At 37.2% G+C, this 20,276-nt stretch overlaps 1 protein-coding gene across 4 annotated transcripts in view; it reads left to right on the top strand.

Annotated features, from left to right (window-relative positions):
* Window positions 1-20,276, top strand: part of USO1 (USO1 vesicle transport factor) — a 95,471-nt gene that overhangs the window by 4,916 nt on the left and 70,279 nt on the right. For 2 of the 4 annotated variants that reach the window (XM_043572455.1, XM_043572456.1), the window contains exon 2: window positions 10,803-10,837. The exons of the other annotated variants lie outside the window; for them this stretch is intronic. The gene's annotated coding sequence lies outside the window, so the exon portion shown is untranslated. The remainder of the gene's footprint in view (window positions 1-10,802; window positions 10,838-20,276) is intronic. 4 annotated transcript variants of the gene reach the window in all.

The raw sequence follows: 20,276 nt of genomic DNA, 5'->3' as shown, positions 1-20,276 counted from the left end.
AAGTCGCATGCTTTATGACTGAGCCAGCCCGATGCCCCATTACTGATTTATAATACCTAATTCTTCATCCTCTCAGTTAAGAGTAACTTTTTTTTAAAAATAATCCCCAAGATATTATCCCAACTTTTCAAAGGGACTTTTTAAAAAAAAATTATTTATTTATTTATTTGGACAGAGGTGGGGGAAGGGACAGAGAGAGAAGGAGGGAGATTATCCCAAGCAGGCTCTGCTGTCAGCACAGAGCCCGATTGCAAGGCTCCATCTCACAGACTGAGATCATGAACTGAGCTGAAATCAAGAGCCCGTAGCCCAACCCACTGAGCCACCCAAGTGCCCCAAGAGTAACTTTTGATTGGTGTTAAGATGCTTTCTAGAGACAGTGTTGTATCATAGGATAGTGAATAATTCTATAAAATTCTAAAAAATATTTTAAGTGTAGAATTTCATCCACATTAAACCTTTCATATTTTAGAGTCAAATACTTTTAAATTTGATTTCTCTCTTTTTTTTTTTTTTTTTACTTTAGAGACAGGCACTGATTTCTGGTGATTGAAGCCTCCTTAGTCTTGACATACTTTGCAGGGTACAAATAAACACTAATTATAGTAAAAGTCCTACTTATTTTTTTTTTGAATGCTAACACATTTAATTTTCCATCTACTTTTCATGTAATAGCTTTTTTTGTTTTAAAGCTAGTTTCTTGAAAATCTCAAGAGAAATATTAACTGCATTTTATGATAAATCATAGGGGATTTTCTTTTCTCAAGTTGTATCCCAAGGCATAAAGGTTGCTTAAGTCCAGAAGAAGTATGTGGAATTACTGTACTGGTAAAGTCATCTCTTTTTGTTTTTAATGTTTATTTATTTTGAGGGATGGGGGGAGGGTCAGAGACACAGGGAGAGAGAGAGAGAGAATCCCAAGCCAGGCTTCATGCTGTCAGCCTGAGCCTGACACAGGGTTTGATCTCACCAACTATGAGATCATGACCTGAGCCGGAATCAAGAGTTGTGTGCTCAACTGACTGAACCACCTATGTGCCCCAGGTCATCTCCTTTTAGATCAGATGTTGATCAGCTGGCTTAAAAAGCAAAAGGGCTAACAATATAGAGACAGCTGTAGTTTCTTGTAATAAAAATTGTTGTTAAGGAATGTGTGTTTAAATTTAGACATAGTTTTGGTTTGGTCAAACATGTTTTTATACCGCGTTACTATAAATGTATAGTCTAAAACTCCTGTTTGGGTTCAAGTTTCATATTAATAACGAAGTCAGTGTCATCACTGATACGTGTTTTCTCTCTTGGTTCTCTTGCAATAACAATGTCAAAGAAAACCATAATAATGATTTGTGTTTTGATCACTTCTATCCAACCAAAGATGTCTCATATTCTTTTTAAGTAGTGTCTGTTGAAAACTATATGGATTTTTTTTAAAGGTTATTATGTAGATTATTAAGGGAAATTAAAAAGAAAAACTAGAATTGTTTAAATATTACACACCCTACCAGTAGCAAGGTATGTTTCAAAAAACATGAGTAGATGTACTTAAATTTGTTATCAAGAAGTATGTTGGGTGATGATCAGAAACAAAACAAAAAGCCTAATATTGATGCAAGGTTTATTAATAAGCAGTTTTCAAATATATTCAACATGTAGATATAAAGTAAGTTGTGTTTATGAATTTTATTAGACCAGATCCTTTTTTCCTCTGGAAACCTTATAGATCTGAGTGTTCTGAAGAACATACTTCGGGAAAACTTGTCCTAGAGGATATATTTTTAAAAAGAATACTGCATTTTAAGGGGTGCCTAGGTGGTTCAGTCGGTTAAGTATCTGACTTCGGCTCAGGTCATGATCTCACGGTTCATGGGTTCGAGCCCTGCGTTGGACTGTGTGCTGACAGCTCAGAGCCTGGAGCCTGCTTCAGATTCTGTCTCCCTCCCTCTCTGCCCCTCCCCCACTCACACTCTGTCCCTCTCTCTGAAAAGTAAACATTAACCAAAAAAAATTTTTTTTAAGTCTTTTACTATTGTCAGTTTTATGCAGCTCATGAAGTGTTGCCAATTTAAATACCTAAAAGATTGGGGTGCCTGGGTAGCGTAGTCAGTTAAAGCATCGGACTTTGGCTCAGGTCATGATCTCGTGTTTCATGGGTTCGAGCCCCACGTTGGCTCTGCTGACAGCTGAGAACCTGGATCCTGCTTCAGATTCTGTGTCTCCCTCTCTCTCTCTGCCCCTTCCCGGCTCATGCTATCTCTCTCTCTCTCTCTTTCTCTCTCTTTCTCTCTCAAAAATAAACAGACATTAATAAATAAATAAAAGATAAAATAAGTCCTGGTGCTTTGTGGTTTGAGAACTAATTGTAATCACTCTTGAATCTGATTATCGTTTAGGAGAGAATTTAAAATTTTCTTATGTAAATTTGCTGATAGCAAATACCATTTTGCTCTCTTTATGTATTCACATTTTATTTATACTGCATTGGTTTTTTTTTTGTCTGTTGTGGATATCCTAGAAAAGGCCTGCTTATATTTTTATACCTCAGGCAGAAATGCTATAAACATTTTTGTATAAAAAATTACCTTTAATTTGAAAGCTGGTGGTGTTAAGACTTTGAGATGCTAACATTTGTGATAGGTTAATTGGTAGACAAGTTTCATAATGATGCCTTGCTTGGAAAAAATGTTCTTTTGGAAAGTATTGTTCTTTTCTTAGAGAAAACATGGAGAATAAATGAAGCAGTATATTAGCTTGGCTGACTTACTGGTAATTGTAATGGAAATTGATTGTATTAGATTCATTGGATTTATTTGCGAAGAGACTGGTGTTTGACTTTGTAATGTTCCCACATCTTTTTTTAGATCATAATAATTTAGGTCATCTGAAGATAGGACTGACCTTTGCTTTTTTTTTTTTTTTTTTTTTCCTTCGTAAAACCTCTTAGTTGTAGAGTTCAATTTAAAATAAATTTCTGGTTCTTGGGGCACTTGGGTGGCTCAGTTGGTTGGGCATCCAACTTCGGCTCAGGTCATGATCTCATGGTTTGTGAGTTCGAGTCCTGCATCGGGCTCTGTGCTGACAGCTCAGAGCCTGAAGCCTGCTTCGGATTCTGTGTCTCCTCCTGCTCTCTCTGTCCCTCCCCTGCTTACACTCTTTCACTCTTTCTCCCTCTTTCTCTCTCCAGAAATAAATAAACAATAAAAAATATTTAAAATAAATTTCTTGTTCTTTTTGTGTTCTGAAACACTAATTTTTTTTTAATTTTTAAAATTCTTTATTTTTGAGAGAGAGAGAGACACAGAGTGTGAGAGGGGGAGGGTCAGAGAGAGGGAGACACAGAATCAGAAGCAGGCTCCAGGCTCTGAGCTGTCAGCACAGAGCCCAACACTGGGCTTGAACTTGTGAACCACAAGATCATGACCTGAGCTGAAGTAGGACGCTTAACCAGCTGAGCCAGCCAGGCACCCCGAAACACTAGTATTTTTTGTTTGTTTGTTTGATTAAAACACTGTAAATGAATTGATTATTGGTTAACATGAATTATTTTAGTCCTGCAGTAAATAGTCACGGTTAGGGAAGTTCTCTCCAGGGAAGCTATAACTACGTTTTAAACTTCTTGGAGGCAGTTATATGATCAAATAAGTTGGTATTAGATGTTTGATAAATATTTATTGAATAACTGGTTGAATGAGATTTTTTATTTTATTATTATTATTTTTTTTAATGTTTATTTTTGAGAGAGAGAGAGCACAAGCTGGGGATGGGCAGAAAGAGAGGGGGACAGAGGATCCGAAGGGGGCTCCGCACTGACAGCAGCGAGCCTGATGCGCAGCCGGAACCACAGCCAGAACCATGAGATCATGACCTGAGGCAAAGTCAGACACTTAACTGACTGAGCTATCTGTGCTTCCCTGAATTAGATTTTTTAAATTGGCATTCCTGTCCTTCATATTTGTATGTCAGTTAAATAGTTACTGAATACTAAAAAAATATATGGGTTTCTACTAGGAATTGTCAGAAAATACTGCAAACTGCATTATGGCAGTGTCTTTAAATTGTACTTTCAGCATGCTGGGTTTTTTTTTTTTCAAGTTTATTTATTTTGAGAGAGAGCATACTACACACCATTGTGCACAAGTCGGGGAGGGGCAGAGAGAGAGAGAGGGAGAGAGAATCCTAATCAGGCTTGAGCTATCAGTACAGAGCCCAATAGGGGGCTCCATCTCGTGAAATGTGAGATCATGACCTGAGCTGAAATCAGGAGTCAGATGCTTATCCGTCTGAGCCATCCAGGCACCCCAGCATGCTAGTTTTATGCCACTTGCCTTTTTCCCCTTTTACTTTTCAGTGGCTTTTCATTTTCACGTTTCTCATCTCACTTTCTTCTTTCCTAGTCACTCCCATCACATTGCTGCTTTTTTGGTCTCCTTTGTTTATCTCTGAATAAAAGTAAATGGCACTATAGGTTAGCAAAGTAAACAAATATTAAATTCAGATTATTAGGTTATCATTCTGATTATGCTCAATTTACCAATTGTTAGTGGGATTATTTGCCCTTTTCAGTTTTGTCTTGGTAAGTGGAATTGTGAATCTCAGTTGACAATTACTAAAAATGATGAAGAGTTCTGATACATAATCACCTGCTTGAGTTACATTATCTTACGCATACTCTTTTTCATTAGCTTTTTAATTTTTTATTACACAAAATGGCAAACAATACTAGTAAAGTTTAAGGCCTGCTTGACTACCATCTCCAATTTCGTACTCTTTCCAGAAATAACCATGATTCTTAATGTGATATAAATCCTTCCAGAGTTTTATGAATAGTTATACATTTATACAATATAAAATTATATATTGTATGATCATATTTATCCTTTTTTTCATGAATGATATACCATTTATAGTGTTTTGCAGCTTACATTTTTAATTGGTTGATAGGTCTTAGAGATCTTTGCATGTTAAAACATAAAGCTACTTTATTAGAATTATTTAAAATACCAGATTTCCAGTTACTTTGTTAACTACACTATACTGAGGCTATAAAAGCATCTTGATAACAGGATACATGTCCATTTATTTTGAGAGAGAGAGAGAGAGAGAGAAAGGGAGAGTGCATGCAAGCAGGGACGGGACAGAGAGAGGGAGAGAGAATCTCAATCAAGCTCTGTACTGTCAGTGCAAAGCCTGACTTGGGGCTCCGTCTCGCGAGCCATGAGGTCATGACCTGAGCAAAGCCAAGAGTCAGATGCTTAACCAATTGAGCCACCCAGGTGCCAGGATACATGTCTAGTTCATCACTGTATTTATCGCTCAGAGCACCTAATACTTAGCATAATATAAATTGAAGAACTATTGTCTTTTGAGTTTTTCCTTATTACCCCTTTCCGGTCTTTCTAAATAAAACTAACTCTGGGTTAAATTTTATCCAATATACATCCAATATGTGTATATATATATGTATATACATGTATATGTATGTGTATATATATGTATATACATGTATATGTGTATATATATGTATATACATGTATATATGTACATATACATATATACATATATAAACATATATCTATACATATATGTGTACATATACATATGTGTATACGTACATATATATATATACATGTATATATATATATATTTTTTTAGAACTGTTTTTTGTTAATATATAGTATTCTGTTGTTTAATACAAGAGTCACAAACTCAAATCCCAATAGTGTCAGTTGGGTAACATCACTGTTCATTCCAGCAGGTCAGGTTAAAGGAGAGCAGAGGTCTGGCTGAAACTGGAGCCTGTGTATCCTGACTTGAGAGCATAGATAGTGCTCAACCCCAGCCAGTTGGTGCCTCCAGAAATGCAGGCTCAGAGAGCCAATTTAATGTAATGGTTAAGCACTCAAACTGCTTCACTTTGAATCCTGTCCAACTCCTTACTAGTTTTCTGAACTTGGATTTACCCACCGTACCTCAGTTTCCTCATCTCTAAAGTGTGGATAATAATAGTGCCTGTTGTATAGCGTTTTTATGTAGATTAAATGAATTTTAAATACATAGATCTTTAGCAAAGACTGGCACATACTAAATGCTGTACATTGCCATATAATAACAATTCTGAGATGCACATTAGCATGCAAACATCTCTGAAATCACCTTGCATCATGTAATTATAATTGGCAATATTTCTCTTTGCTTGGTGTTACATTAAAAAATGGTGGATCTTGTGGCCCAGTTGCTAGAATATGCAACTCTTGATCTGGGGGGTCATGAGTTTGAGCCCCACATTGAGCATAGAGATTACTTTCAAAAATGGTGGATCTTATAATTGATGGCTTCTTAGATTGTGTGAAATACAGTATTAGCTATCATTAGCTATCAGGCTGATTTTCCTCCAGAAAAGGTGGAAATATGGATTTCTATATAAAATCTTTCAATTTTTAGATACTAGCTTAAAACTTACCTTAAATACTGTGTAGGCCAAATAGATCTTTCAGATAGTATACAAAACAAATGTGTTATTACTTACTATGAAAGGTTAAGTATTTTTAACTTACTCTTTTATTTTTATTTTTTTCAATGTTTATTTTTGAGAGAGAAAGACATAGAGTGCGAGCAGGAGAGGGGCAGAGAGAGAGGGAAATACAGAATCTGAAGCAGGCTCTAGGCTCTGAGCGGTCAGCACAGAGCCTGACGCAGGGCTCGAACTCACAAACAGTAAGCTCAGGACTCGAGCCAAAGTCAGACGCTTAACCAACCTGAGTCACCCAGGCGCCCTGAGTATTTTTAACTTATTCTAAGTGTTGAGTATTAAGTAGCCTTAGAGTTTATCCTTTATTCTTCCATCTTGCAGATGATGAACCTGACTTAGATTATATTTAAGGTACAGTCAATCCTTGTTATTCATCTATTCCATATTTGCAAATTCATCTATGCTAAGATTTCTTTGTAACTCCAATATCAGTACATCTAGTCCTTGCAGGTTGTTTGTGGACATGTGCAGGGTAGTGAAAAATTTGAGTCACCTGATCTGTGTGTCCCCAGTTGAGGTCAAACAAGGAGATACTCTGCCTTCTTGTTTCAACTCTCGTATTAAACCAGTGTCCTTTTCACAGCCTATTTAGTGTCATGTTTTTTGCATTTTTGTGCTTCTTGCTGGTGATTTTGCTGTTAAAAATGACCCCACATGTAGTGCTAAAGTGCTGTCTAGTGTTCCTAAAGCACAAAAAGGCTGTGGTGTTTTCACAGAGAAAATATGTGTGTTATAAAAGCTTCCTTCAGGCATGAGTAATAGTGCCGGTGACTGTGAGTTAAGTGTTAATGAATCAAGGACATGTATTGAAAAAGATATCTTTAAAGAAATACACATAAAACAAGGTTATGTATTGGATTGATTGGGGAAAATGTGACCACAGGCTCACAGGAACCTAGCACTGTATTTCTCTTAGATGCAAAGGTTCAGTATCTGCTAATTCATTGTCTGTGGTCACTTACAGAACATAACTGCTGCGGCTAACAAGAATCAACTGTATTCAGAAAGTAGATAAACAGTGAGTCAGTCAGGTGCTATGTTAGAGCACATAAGAGAATAAAAGCAAGGTCTAATAAATTCTGGAAATTCCTTTAAATTTTTCTGGTTAGTTATTGAAGCAATAGTGAAAACATGCTTATTGTAAATAATTCATATCACTATGTAGTCTAAAATTTCCCCTTTCTTCTTCCTGTCACAATCTCATTTCCCATTGCCAAGGGTAATTGCTAATGAAGTTTGGCATACATCCTTCCAGAATATTTTCTTTGCAGTTACCAATATGTTTATGATACAAATGAGTTGTTTTTTTTTTTTTTTTTTTTTTTTATAAGAGTGGCATATGGGGTACCTGGTGACTCAGTTAAGCATCTGGCTCTTGACTTCAACTCAGGTCATGATCTCATGGTTCGTGAGTTCGAACCCTGCATTAGGCTTGTGCTGACAGTGCAGAGCCTGCTTGGGATTCTCTCTCTCCCTCTCTCTCTTCCCCTCCATTGTCATAGCTTTCTTTCTCAAAATAAATAAACCAAAAAAAAAAAAAAGAGTGGCAGAGTTAATTAAAAATTTAATAGTAGATGAGGCACCTGGGTGGCTTAGTTGGTTGAGCATCCAACTTTGAGTCAGGTCATGATCTCATGGTTCGTGAGTTTGAGCCCCACATCAGGCTCATTGCTGTCAGCACAGAACCCATTTTGGATCCCCTTTACCCCCCTTCCCTCTGCCCCTCCGCCACTTGCACTCTCTCAGAAATAAACATTAAAAATATATATATTAGAAAATTTAATAGTAAACATAGATTCCCATAGAGTTTAAAAAATATTTACAGGGGCGCCTGGGTGGCTCACTCAGTTAAGCGGCCGACTTCAGCTCAGGTCATGATCTCACAGTTCATGAGTTCGAGCCTTGTGTTGGGCTCTGTGCTGACAGCTCAGAGCCTGGAGCCTGCTTCTGATTCTGTGTCTCCCTCTCTCTCTGTTCCTCCCCCGTTCACAGTCTGTCTCTCTCTCAAAAATAAATTAAGATGAAAAAAAAGTAAAAAATAAATAAAATAAAAAATATTTACAAATTTCTTTGTTTCAGGCAAATAGGCTAAAGTATCTTCTTTTGTTGTTACCAGTTTTCCGTTCTGTAACCTTACATGTCTTGTCTGTATTTATATTTCTCTTTATTCAGGCAGTGAAATTCTGGGAAGGTTACTTGTTTCAAGGGTACAGAATGGTTGTCTGAAATGTTGTGCTTTATAGTCTACTGAGATAATGACTGTTTTGGTAAAAAGTCTAGGTATAAACATTTCTGACTTTTTAACAAAGTAGACTTGATTACCTTCTTCTGTATTAGATCAATAATGGCAGCAAAATGTTAATTAAGGAGAAAATGGTATTAAAATATGTGGGATTTAAACCTTTCACTCCCTTTCCAACTCTCCCATCATGTTGATGAGAGTGTTGAAGATTCAGACAAGAGTTTGTGACTTTAAATACCCAGTATAATTATGAATTTTGCTTTAAAATTTTTTTAGATTTATTTATTTTGAGACAGAGACAGAGAGAGAGATCACAATGTTGGGGCAGAGAGAGAGAGAGAGAGAGAGAGAGAGAGGGAGAGAGAAAATCCCAAGCAGGCTCTGCACTGTCTGCACTGAGCCTGACGTGGGGTTTGAACTCACGTACTGTGAGATCATGGCCTGAGCTGAAACCAAGAGTTGGACGCTCAACCAACTGAGCCACCCAGGCACCCCTTACGACTTTTGCTTTAAACAAGTTGGCTTCCTTGTTTGGTTTCTGAGATAGTGAGTGAGTTGCTAGTAACAAAGTCTCTCACCTCAGGATCCCATTTGGGACACTGAATACATTTATCCTTTAAAACTGCCTTTTTCCTTATGGTAATATGCTCATTCACTCTGCTTCCCTACTTTTCCACCTGCTTTGTTGTTGTTACTCATTACCCACACTTCTGGCTATATCCAAACCAGTGCTTAACTTGGGGCCCTCTGACCAACTAGGCTATGTAAAGTCATACTCTCCACCTAATCACTATCTCATTTCCCTAATTATTCCCCTTGTCATACTTATCACTTTCTCTCTTTATCTTAATTATTTTTAATTTGTGGTCTCCTTGCCATTATCATTTCATTAGAATAGGTACCTTCTACAGTGGCTCACTGCTATTCCCCCAGAATAAAATTTTGCAGTGCTTTGCAAAATGTTAAGCACTTTACTAATATTTCTCTAACTGTCTGTGGTGAAAGACCAGTTGCTTTAGTTTTATTTTTTTAATTTCCAATTAATCACAGACCAACACCTCTATAAAATACAATAAAAATGAGTTGCTGGGAAGATGGAGTGACAGTACACATAGACACACTCGTGTGCGTAAAAATGTTAAGCCCTATTTTTTTTTATATAGCCGTACAGTTATCCAGTTGTAGAAGTTTCTAAATGTGTGATCCCAGTTTCAGAACTTACCTTGTCACAGACCACTGCTTTCTGGTTGCACTGATCACAGTCCCCATGGGGGTAGCAGCACTCTGATATTTGTTGAATGAATGGATGAACCACCACTTAGGATTATGGTACTGAATTCTTCAGATATATTGCTCCTTTGACCTTTATCCTTGCCAAAACCCAGAGTGTTTGCTGAGATATAGAAGAATGATTGCTGGTTCATGATTTCAAACTTCAACTAGCTTTATTTATTTATTTATTTATTTATTTATTTATTTATTTACTTATTAAAAAAAATTTTTTTAACGTTTTTGTTTTGTTTTGTTTTTTTGAGACAGAGAGAGACAGAGCATGAATGGGGGAGGGGCAGAGAGAGAGGGAGACACAGAATCGGAAGCAGGCTCCAGGCTCTGAGCCATCAGCCCAGAGCCCGACGCGGGGCTCGAACTCACGGACCGCGAGATCGTGACCTGAGCTGAAGTCGGCCACTTAACCGACTGAGCCACCCAGGCGCCCCAGACTTCAGCTAGCTTTAATCACTGCTGCTTTTTTGATTTTTTAATTGTATCTTTTAAAAAACAATATTTGACCATATGTTTGTTTAAGGAAAAGCTGTAGAAGTTGAATCCCAAACAGTGGTTGTCCCAGACATTTTATTCTTCAGAGCCCCCAGCCTCTTAAATTCAGTTCTTTCAATTATTCTTTTGCCTTGTTTATCCCTTCAGCCCTTGGCCCATTACCACCACCCTAATACGTTTTTTTCTTAACCTTATTCCTTGTCTGTTATAATGAGCTGACATATTTTTTTTTCTCTCTCTCTTTTTCCACTCCAGTTTGTCCTTATCTCAGCCAGGTTAATTCTGAAAGAGTGAGTATATTAATTTTTGTAGTTTTTCTGAAGTACTTATACGGTACTGATTTTTTTTTTTTTTAACTTGGTAGCTGCTGCCTCCCCCCCCCCCCCCCCCCATAGCTTCTGATTATAGCTTTCCCAAAGTAAAGAGTAAAGCTCAAACTCCCTTAGAACAAGGGACAACCCTGGCCGACCAGTTAAGTCAAAGGCTTCTCAGGGTCCTTTAGTGAGCTATAGTGCAAGTAAAACCTATTCATAGAAACTGTATTTCAGTCTCCCCCTATAAAGTCCTGCAGTCCATGTAGTTTGCAACAGTAACTCAGATTCACATTTTTCTGCATAGGATGCAATATAAGCTATGAGAGGGTGGGCTTTGGAGTGAGACATCTACAGTTTGGGTAGAAAGAATCTGGACTGTGCCACCAAACTGCCAGTGTATTTTGAGATGTACTGTTTTGTTTCTGAGCCTTAGTTTCTTCTGTAAAATAAGTACTAAGAATGCATGGGCCAGAATATAGTCACTGTCTATGCCTGGATGCAAGGAAGACTTAGAAAGTAGTCTATGTAGATAGACATCTATGTGCCCAGCTAAAACACAGAGGGTTCTAACAACTGAAAGGAGGAAATGGAAAGTGAGGCAGTTATGCTGCATTGAATTGGTTTTTCAAGTAAGGAATAAATGGCATAATGGTCTGTGAGATCTACAATTTCTGAATATAACTTAAACATTCTTGTGCTACAAAATTTTTGCTTCGTAACTATCAACTGAAAAATATAGACAGTGTTTGGCCTAAAACATGGCTAAATCTTTTTAAGGTTTGGAACACATATATTTTCCTTTCATTTGGCTTCAGTGGTCGGTAAAGAGTAGCAATGTAGCACTTTGTTATAGAGAGATCACTTATTCAGAAACTTCAACCATCTGGAATATTATCAGGAGGTAATAGGCTTTCCTATAGCAAAAGTGGAAGTTGCAAGGTCCGTGTACTCAATCTTGATCTTAAGCCTGAATGATTTTTTGTTATAGAAAAATTGTATTTGGGCACCTGAGTGGCTTGATCGGTTAAGGTGTCCGACTTCGACTCAGGTCATGATCTCCTGGTTGGTGGGTTCGAGCCCCGCATCAGGCTCTGTGCTGGCAGCTCAGAGCCTGCAGCTTGCTTTGGATTCTTTGTCTCCCCCTCTTTCTGCCCCCCCCCCCCCCATTGGCTCTCTGTCTCTCTGTCTCTCTCAAAAATAAATAAACATATAAAAAAATTTTTAAGAAAAATTGTACTAGTATCTAACTTAATTATCAAATTTCTCAGTTGCAAATTAAAATCTGCAAAATTGAATGGTCTGTTAAAAACATATATGATGGAAGTGACAGCCAAAAGCCTGATAGGATAGAAGAATACAAAAAAAGTCATAAGCTTGGTAACAATAAAGTTTGTTAATAATATTTATTGAATATTTGTAGGTGCCAGGTACTAGGCAAAACCTTTTATGTTCATTACTTTATTTAAAACCTAAGATGGGGGTGCCTGGGTGGTGCAGTCGGTTAAGCGTCCGACTTCAGCCAGGTCACGATCTCGCGGTCTGTGAGTTTGAGCCCCGCGTCGGGCTCTGGGCTGATGGCTCGGAGCCTGGAGCCTGTTTCCGATTCTGTGTCTCCCTCTCTCTCTGCCCCTCCCCCGTTCATGCTCTGTCTCTCTCTGTCCCAAAAATAAATAAACGTTGAAAAAAAAAATTTAAAACCTAAGATGTTGGTCTTATGTATATCTTGGAGAGGACTTAGGTTTAAAAGCTAAGAAAGCTTATAATTATGTGTGTTGTTTAAGAAGACAGAGAAGCTGGTAATTAATTTTAGATTACTATCAGAAAAAGCTAAAATGAAAAGACCAGTTTGGTCCCTGACAGAAGGTATCGGAAATAACTCAGTCTAATGCTTCTAAATAAGTTGTTCTTATATTCACGTTGATTCTCATTGGCTTGCACTATGGTTGACTGCACTATGGTTGACTGCACTATGGTTGACTTAAAGATGACTGAGTTCATCTTTAAGTTGCTAGAGAGAAAGTTCTGATTAAAATCCCCAATTTGGAAGAATATGTACTTGCTGTAAAAATCCAGGTTTAATCAGTCAGAAGCATGCTTATATTGTTAAAAATAGTCTTGATAGAGGGGCGCCTGGGTGGCTCAGTCGGTTAAGTGTCTGACTTCATCTCAGGTCATGATCTCACAGTTCGTGAGTTTGAGCCTGTGTTGGACTCTGAGCTGACAGCTCGGAGCCTGGAGCCTACTTCAGACTGTGTCTCCCTCTCTGTCTCTCTCTGCCCCTCCCCTGCTCACACTCTGTCTCTCTTTCTCTCAAAAATAAACAAACATTAAAAAAAAATAGTCTTGATAGATTATTTACCCAAACTCAAGAAAGAATGGATTTTATTTCTATAAGTATAATAGTGATTAATTTTAATATTTGAAAAGGTACATTTTTCAACTAAAAATAGTGAGTTGCTCATTAATCAGTTTATTGAAGCAGATACTTTGAACTTACTAGAAAAGAAATATGTTTTTAGCTAACATTTTAATCATATATTCTTATTTTTCCCGTGTTATTTTAGATCAGCCATCATTCCCAGAGATACAAATTATTGTAAAAGGGGAAATTTTCTAATTTTAGAAAGTCTCCTTTGGTGTATTATTTTACTAGAACAAGTATATGTGTGTGTGTGTGTGTGTGTGTGTGTGAGAGAGAGAGAGAGAGAGAGAGAGAGAGAGAGAGATGAAAATTACGTTTTTTGGTTCATAGATGTATACAATTTAAAAACTCAAATTAGACCAATTTTGGGGGGTGTTTTTATTATACAATGGGGACAGGACCCATGGGCAGAAAGAACTGCCTAGACCAATTTTATTGTGAATATGAAATGCTCTTTTATACATTAAATATGTGCAAACAATTACAAGGAAATAATTTTCAGTGCCTGAAATTCCTTCATATTGTCTGATGAACTACTTATCCTTTTTTTTTTTGTAATGTTTATTTGGGGGGTGGAGGGGCAAGTGGGGGAGGGGCACAGAGAGAGGGAGACACAGAATCCACAGCAGGCTCCAGGCCATCAGTGCAGAGCCTGTCATGGGGCCTGACCCCATGAACCTCAAGATCATGACCTGAGCTGAAGTCAGATGTTCAACCAACTGAGCCACGCAGGCACCCCTGAACTACTTACTTATCCTTTAATTCTTGACTCAAGAATGGCATCCTTAATTATACCATTCTTTTTTTTTCTATTAAAATTTTTATTTTATTTAATTTTTTTAATTTACGTCCAAGGTAGTTAGCATACTAACTACACTGTACTGAGGCTATAAAAGCATCTTGATAACAGGATACATGTCCATTTATTTTGAGAGAGAGAGAGAGAGAAAGGGAGAGCGCATGCAAGCAGGGATGGGACAGAGAGAGGGAGAGAGAATCTCAATCAAGCTCTGTGCTGTCAGTGCAAAGCCTGACTTGGGGCTCCATCTCGCAAGCCGTGAGATCATGACCTGAGCAAAGCCAAGAGTCAGATGCTTAACCAATTGAGCCACCCAGGCGCCTCTAAGGGGTAGATTCCTTAGTGCCCCTTACCCATTTAGCCTATCTCCCCTCCCACAACCCCTCTAGTAACCCTCAGTTTGTTCTCCATATTTATGAGTCTCTTCTGTTTTGTCCCCCTCCCTGTTTTTATATTATTTTCATTTCCCTTCCCTTATGTTCATCTGTTTTGTCTCTTAAAGTCCTCATATGAGTGAAGTCATATGATTTTTGTCTTTCTCTGACTGACTAATTTCACTTAGCATAATACCCTCCAGTTCCATCCACGTAGTTGCAACAGGCAAGATTTCATTCTTTTTGATTGGAGTAATTGGAGTAATACTCCATTGTATATGTATACACCACATCTTCTTTATCCATTCATCCATCAATGGACATGTGGGCTCTTTCCGTACTTTGGCTATTGTTGATAGTATTGCTATAAACATGGGGGTGCATGTGTCCCTTCGAAACAGCACACCTGTATCCCATGGATAAATGTCTAGTAGTGCAATTGCTAGGTCATAGGGTGATTCTATTTTTAGTTTTTTGAGGAACCTCCATACTGTTTTCCAGAGTGGCTGCACCAGCTTGCATTCCCAGAGTAATACTCCGTTGTGTGTGTATACATATGTGTGTGTGTATATATATATATATATATATATATATATACACCACATCTTTTTTATCTATTCATCCATCGATGGACATTTGGGTTCTTTCCATACTTTGGCTATTGTTGATAGTGCTGCTATAAACATTGGGGTGCATGTGTCCCTTTGAAACAGCACACCTGTATCCCTTGGATAAATACCTAGTAGTGCAATTGCTGGGTCGTAGGGTAGTTCTAGTTTTAACTTTTTGAGGAACCTCCATACTGCTTTCCAGAGTGGCTGCACCAGTTTGCATTCCCACCAACAGTGCAAAAGAGATCCTCTTTCTCTGCATCTTTGCCAACATCTAGTGTTGCCTGAGTTAAATATACCATTCTTAAACAGTATCTGTCTTAATCTATTTGGGCTGCTACAACAGAAATATAATCTGGGTGTGGCTTAAACAACACACATTTATTTCTCACAGTTCTGGAATGTGGGAGGTCCAAAATCAAGGCACTGGTAGATTCTGTGTCTGCTGAGGGCCTGCATTCTGGTTCCTCCATATATCTACTCACTGTGTCCTACTTGGCAGGAAGGGAGACGGAGCTTTCTGGAGTCTCTCTTATAAGGGCACTGATTCCATTCATGAGGACTCTATCTTCATTCCCTAATCACTTCCCCAAAGCCCCATCTCCTCATACCATCACATTAGGGGTTAGGATTTCTAAATTTGCATTGGGGGTGGCAGCCCGGGGAGGGGTGGGGGGAGGACATAAACATTCAGTCTGTAGCAGTTTCACTTTCACATAGAATTGACTGTTTTCTTTTGTGCCCCAGCTTTACTCAGCACTTACTTATATACCTTTAACTTGTTATTATTCTATATTTATGTGACTGTCTTCCTGTGCAAGTTCCGTGTGGTTAGAGACCATATCTTATTTTGGTTAGTACCAGAACAAATAATGTGTCCTCAGTGTGTGTATATTAACTGAGCAATGACTGCATTCTAGTTAAAAAAATTTGGACTTTATAGGCAACAGGGGGCCAATTGAGGATATTTTTATTATGGTAGTTTATTTTTTTATCAATTAAGAGCTTATTTCATACTATTAATTTTTTAAGTCTATTAGAGAGGGCATGAGCAGGGGGGGGGCAGGGAGAGAGAGAGAATCCCAAGCAGGCTCCACAGTCAGCGCTGAGCCCAGTGCAGGGGCTTGATCTCACGACCACAAGATCATGACCTGAGCTGAAATCAAGAGGCAGATGCTTTACCAACTGAGCCACTCAGGCACCTCTGATTTCATATTATTTTGATCAGAGAGATGATAGCATTTAAAAAGATGTGTTCAGTCAGTCATGAAAATATCCTAGAAATTCCAATAAAACATAAACCATTTTGCTTTACTCCATTATTGCTCTTTTTTGTTTATAAAGGTAATTCCTATTTTATCAAAATTCAAACATGAGAAATAATGTAAAAAATGAACATTTCCAGCAACCTACCAAATGGCAATATGGTACATCGTCTTAATATTTTCTATACATATTCACATTGTTTATTAATAGTATCATATTAAACCAAAATGAACTAATGCCAAACATACGGCTTATAATTTTTGTCCACTTTTTTTCTATTAAAAAAAATGGCTCTGATTCATTCATTTGATCAACTGCATAGTTTCTGTGTACCATATGTTAATTACTCTCTGATCGATAGATGAACCTTTAGATTCCCCTCCACCTTTTTTTTTTTTTTTTCCAATTAACAGAAATTGCTCAAAGTTGTGAAGGCTGGAAGTCTGAGTTCTGGAGTGCCAGTTGCAGACTTCTTATTATATTCTTATGTGGCGGGAACTGGATTTCCTTTTTAGCTATTAAAGGTATTGCTACAAAAAACATCCTAGTATAAAACGTTATGTAACTGTGGGGGTGTTTTTAAAGAGTAAATTCCTAGAAGTAGGAATGCCTGGCTAAAAAAAGGGTATGAATATTTTAGGTTGTAATTGTTTTTGCCAAATTGCCACTTTTTTAGGTTAGTTTCCCTTTGGTAGAATATAAGCAAGTTAATTAATATATCTTTGCCTATCCTAGATATTTCTATTTTTTTTTAATGTATGAAATTTATTGTCAAATTGGTTTCCATACAACACCCAGTGCTCATCCCAAAAGGTGCCCTCCTCAATACCCATCACCCACCCTCTCCTCCCTCCCACCCCCCATCAACCCTCAGTTTGTTCTCAGTTTTTAACAGTCTCTTATGCTTTGGCTCTCTCCCACTCTAACCTCTTCTTTTTTTTTTTTCCTTCCCCTCCCCCATGGGTTTCTGTTAAGTTTCTCAGGATCCACATAAGAGTGAAACCATATGGTATCTGTCTTTCTCTGTATGGCTTATTTCACTTAGCATCACACTCTCCAGTTCCATCCACGTTGCTACAAAAAGCCATATTTCATTTTTTCTCATTGCCACATAGTATTCCATTGTGTATATAAACCACAATTTCTTTATCCATTCATCAGTTGATGGACATTTAGGCTCTTTCCATAATTTGGCTATTGTTGAAAGTGCTGCTATAAACATTGGGGTACAAGTGGCCCTATGCATCAGTACTCCTGTATCCCTTGGATAAATTCCTAGCAGTGCTATTGCTGGGTCATAGGGTAGGTCTATTTTTAATTTTCTGAGGAACCTCCATAGATATTTCTATTTTTAAAAATTTATTGGGGTGCCTGGCGAACTTAGTCGGTAGAGTGTGCAACTCTTGATCTCAGGGTTGTGAGTTCGAACCCCATGTTGGGTGTGGAGATTGCTTAAAAATAAAATATTTTAAAAATAATTAAAAATCATTTTATTAAATGTATTAAAGTATGTAGAAAAGTATGCATGTCAAATATGTAAACCTCACAACCTGAACACACCTATGTAATCAGCACCCAGATCAAGGAACAGAACATTACCAAGACCCAAAAAGTCCCCTTTGTATTCCCGGTCACTGCCTCTCTCCATGAGTAACCACTATCCTGACTTCTGCTAACACAGATTAATGTTACTTGTTTTTTTATTTTATAGAAATGATATCAGAATATTTGGTACTATTATTTTAATTTTAATCTTAGTGAGTCTGATAGGTAAAAATAACCTCATTGCTATTTTAGGTTGTATTTATCTTCATAACAACTGAGATTATCTTTGTGTATATCTCAAAGCTTTGTAAAAAAAATTGACAACACTCAAATATTAGCATATTTAGAGCACAAAATAAAAGACGGAAAATAAAAACAAAGCAGACCCCCAAACTCTAGGATTATGATCATCTCCAAAATTCCTAAAGCTGAGTTTCTCCTTCAGTATCAAGTAGCCTTCAAGTGTTCACATTCAACAAATAATTGAAGAGTTTCTAGACACAGAAGGTCATATTTTGACACAGGGCTTTCTATATACTAACTATAGAGGATTCTGAGGGTGAAGCTCGAGTTCAAGCCCTGCATGGTACTAGAACTCAGTACTCCATGAGAGTTGGGAATCCGAGGTCTAGGACTGGTGCTAAGGTCTAGGGCTCGTAAAAAGCAGAAAATGCCTATAAATGATTTCAATTCCTAGTATCAGTTATAAATGACCTAGAAAAAATTAACAAAAGATGTACAAGACCCAAGTAAAGGAAATTATAGTCATACTTAGGAAAACTATTTTTGGACTAAGAAATTCTTTAAGCTGAAAGTAGCAAGCTTCATGTTTTCAAGAGATAGTTATGTAGTTTTTCTAATGGTAAAAAACAAATTGTGGTAGAAAAAGTCAATCAGTTATTTAATAAAGAGAAAGTTGTATTTATTTAATGAAGAGAAAGTTGTATTTGTGTTTTGGAAAGTCAATGTAATTATTACAAAGGTAAATATAGTTTAAGGTAGAAATAATTTTTAAATGTGAGCAGTTAGAATGAATAAAATCAAAGAGTAAGGCTATGCTTGGTTATCATACTCTGCAGTATGAAGAAATGCAAATCAGCATAGTAAAGACTTTTAGAAATCCTGCAGTGCAGAAACCTATTTAATTTTGTATAACCTTGTGTTTCCTGCTGGTTCTGCGATCATAAGAAATCTATTAATATCTTCTGGGACACTAGAAGTCTGCAGAACATAATTTGGAAAACAGTGTATGTATTTAAACACCACTAATTCAGATACATAGGATACAAAAGTGTGAGTGATATGCCATAATATTTATAGAATCTTAGTAACAGTCATTAAAATAGTAACTGTTAGAACTTAACAGGAGCCAAGTATCATGGTTTTAAGAACTATTCTTTATCAGATATTTTCAAATATTTTCATCCAGTTGGTGGTTTATTTTTTCATTCTCTTGAGAGTGTCTTTTGAAGAACAGAAGTGATGAGGTCCAGTTTATTTAGTTTTTCTTTATGGATTGTGCTCTTAGTATGTATGAGAAGTTTTTGCCTTATTAAAGGCTACTAGGATTTTCTCTTATGCTCTCTTCTAGAAGTTTTATAGTTTTAAGTTTCCAATTTTTTTTAATGCAGTTTTACATGCACAGTTTAGTACTTTTGCTTCAGTGGGCTCATAATTTACATGTAGTTTTACAACTTGCTTTTCTTTTTTCCCCACTGTTTATTAAATCATTGTATTTTCATATCAGTACAGTTAATTGTTTTGAGTAGCTGCATAATATTCTACCAAAGAATGTATAATTTATTTTCTTCTTTAAAAAAAATTTTTTTTAATGTTATATTTATTTTTGAGACAGAGAGAGACAGAACATGAGCAGGGGAGGGGCAGAGAGAGAGGGAGACACAGAATCTGAAGCAGGCTGCAGGCTCTCTGAGCTGTCAGCACAGAGCCCGACACGGGGCTCGAACTCATGAACCGCGAGATCATGACCTGAGTGGAAGTCAGATGCTCAACTGACTGAGCCACCCAGGCGCCCCTAGTTTTTCTTCTCTTGAGGGACAGCTGTCTCCAATTTTTTTCCCATTGTAAATTAAATACCCAAAGGTTTTATTTTATTTTATTTTATTTTATTTTATTTTATTTTATTTTATTTTATTAAGTTTATTTATTTTGAGAAGAGTGCACAAGCAGGGGAGGGGCAGAGAGAGAGGGAGAGAGAGAATCCCAAGCAGGCTCTGCAGTCTTAGTGATATCAAGAACCGTAAGATCATGACCCAAGCCAAAATCAAGAGTTGGATGCTTAACCAGCTGAACCACCCTGGCTACCCCTGGAAGGTTTATTTTATTTTATTTTATTTTATTTATTATTATTTTTTTTTCTGAAATTTATTGACAAATT

The sequence above is a fragment of the Prionailurus bengalensis genome, chromosome B1 (genome assembly GCF_016509475.1).
Source record: "Prionailurus bengalensis isolate Pbe53 chromosome B1, Fcat_Pben_1.1_paternal_pri, whole genome shotgun sequence".
In the NCBI taxonomy this organism is placed as follows: Eukaryota; Metazoa; Chordata; class Mammalia; order Carnivora; family Felidae; genus Prionailurus; species Prionailurus bengalensis.
Note: the sequence above shows the minus strand (reverse complement) of the source record. Positions and strands in the feature narration are given on the sequence as shown.